At 42.2% G+C, this 1898-nt stretch overlaps 1 non-coding gene across 1 annotated transcript; it reads right to left on the bottom strand.

The window, feature by feature from the left end:
* Window positions 1-1214: 1214 nt before the first annotated feature.
* On the bottom strand, window positions 1215-1322 carry LOC120269576. The gene has a single exon (XR_005539225.1). It is a non-coding gene; the product is annotated as a small nucleolar RNA R71 (small nucleolar RNA).
* Between the last annotated feature and the right edge of the window lie 576 nt (window positions 1323-1898).

The raw sequence follows: 1898 nt of genomic DNA, 5'->3' as shown, positions 1-1898 counted from the left end.
AAGTGACTTTAGTACCTAGGGGCTTAATTGCGACTAGGGGTCTTCGCATGGACCAAAGGGTTTAGATCTATACATTGGAATAGGGTTTATCACTTGGAATCCCTAGAGTGTCTTGCAACTCTACACGAGTATGAGGTGTTCAGATTGATCGATTTCTCTGCCGGAACATAATTTAGAGTTAGTCATGGTTGACCTTAGGTTTGGGACTGTGTGTTTAAGGATTTCAATGACTCATTAAGCGTCAATTAGGAGATATAATAGTTGATTTTGCACTTGAAGCAATTGTTCTAGGTGGAACAATATCCGAGTACCCCACTTCTATCGATTGCCTTACCTCTCATCTATTTGTGCTTCTCTCTTTCTTGTTTCTTTTATTCTTGCTTTCATTACATTTTATCAACAAAATCATTATTCCGTCTTGTCTTAGTTAGATAGCAATCTTGGTATTTTTATTCCCTACTCCCTGTGGATACGATACCCACTCACATGGGATTTATTACTTTGACAAACCCGTGCACTTGCGGGTCACACGCAAGGGGCGTGTCAAGTTTTTGGCACCGTTGCCTGGGAGTAGGAGTTTAGAGATACTTTGCACTTTCCTATTTTAGCTATTCATCATTCATTCTATTTCACATTTTCTTATTCTATCATCATTCTGATTTTTCTTTTCTTTTTTGTTGCACTGTAGGTTATGATCCGAGGAAACCCTTCACAAATTGTTGGAGGAGAACCTAAGCTTGAGCGTACACTTAGAAGAAGGGGAAAAGAACCTGTACAAGAAGCTTCGAATCTAGCTGAAGTGGAAGTTGAAGGATCTGACAACATGGCAGAACAGAATGAACAATAGAGAACACATTTTGACTATGCCAGACCATTAGTATTACGGACACAATCTAGCATTGTGAAACCCCGATTCATGACTCGAATTTTTGTCTTTCGAGCCGACATTCATCTAGATGATGCAATAGTTTGCACGATTCAATGGTTTGGCGATGAGGACCCAAAACAACCATATTGAAAAATTGGAAGTTTGTGACATCTCGAAGACCAACGGTGTTACGGATGATGTTATACGATTGAGGGCTTTCCCATTCTCTCCAAAAGGAAGAGCAAAGCAGTGGCTACACTCTTTACCATGAGCATCCATCACGACATGGAATGAGATGGTCGAAAGCTTTTTCTTGCAAGGTACTTCCCTCCACGGAAATTAGCAAAGCTTCAGTAATGAGATATCATCGCTTTGTTCAAATGGAGCTCGAGTCCTTGTTTGAGACATGGGAGTGATTCAAGGATCTTTTACGGAAATGCCCATAGCATGGATTCCCCGAATGGATGATCATTCAGATCTTTTACAACGGGTTGAATCCAAGCACAAGACAACTTCTAGATGACGCCGCAGGAGGTACAATGGGGAACAAGACCCCTGAAGAAGCCCGACAGTTGGTAGAGGAAATGGCCATTACTAGATACCAATGGAATGCAAGGGAAAAGAAGAAAGTGGTTGGACTCCATGAAATTGATGCGATGACATCCTTAGCAGCCCTAGTAGAGTCGTTGAGCGAGAAATTGGATACATAGACTTCACTAAGTGTGGCCGCTATCACAAGTTGTGATGGTTGTGGGGGTTCACATATGCCGCCTGATTGTCCTATTTCGATTGCTACTTGATGCAGAATGAACAAGTAGACTTTGTGGGCAATTCGGGAAGGGTACAAGGTAATCCGTAGAGCAACACCTACAACCAAGCGTGAAGAAGCCACCCTAATTTCTCATGGAGTAACCAAAGGTAGCAAAAGGCCATAGCACCACCAGGTTTTTAACAACAACAAGCCCCAAACATGGAGAATAGAGTTTTCGAGGGCTTGGAGACCCGGATGACCGATTTGAGAAAGCCTTGA

This window comes from Dioscorea cayenensis, chromosome 9 (genome assembly GCF_009730915.1).
Source record: "Dioscorea cayenensis subsp. rotundata cultivar TDr96_F1 chromosome 9, TDr96_F1_v2_PseudoChromosome.rev07_lg8_w22 25.fasta, whole genome shotgun sequence".
NCBI classification, from domain to species: Eukaryota; Viridiplantae; Streptophyta; class Magnoliopsida; order Dioscoreales; family Dioscoreaceae; genus Dioscorea; species Dioscorea cayenensis.
Note: the sequence above shows the minus strand (reverse complement) of the source record. Positions and strands in the feature narration are given on the sequence as shown.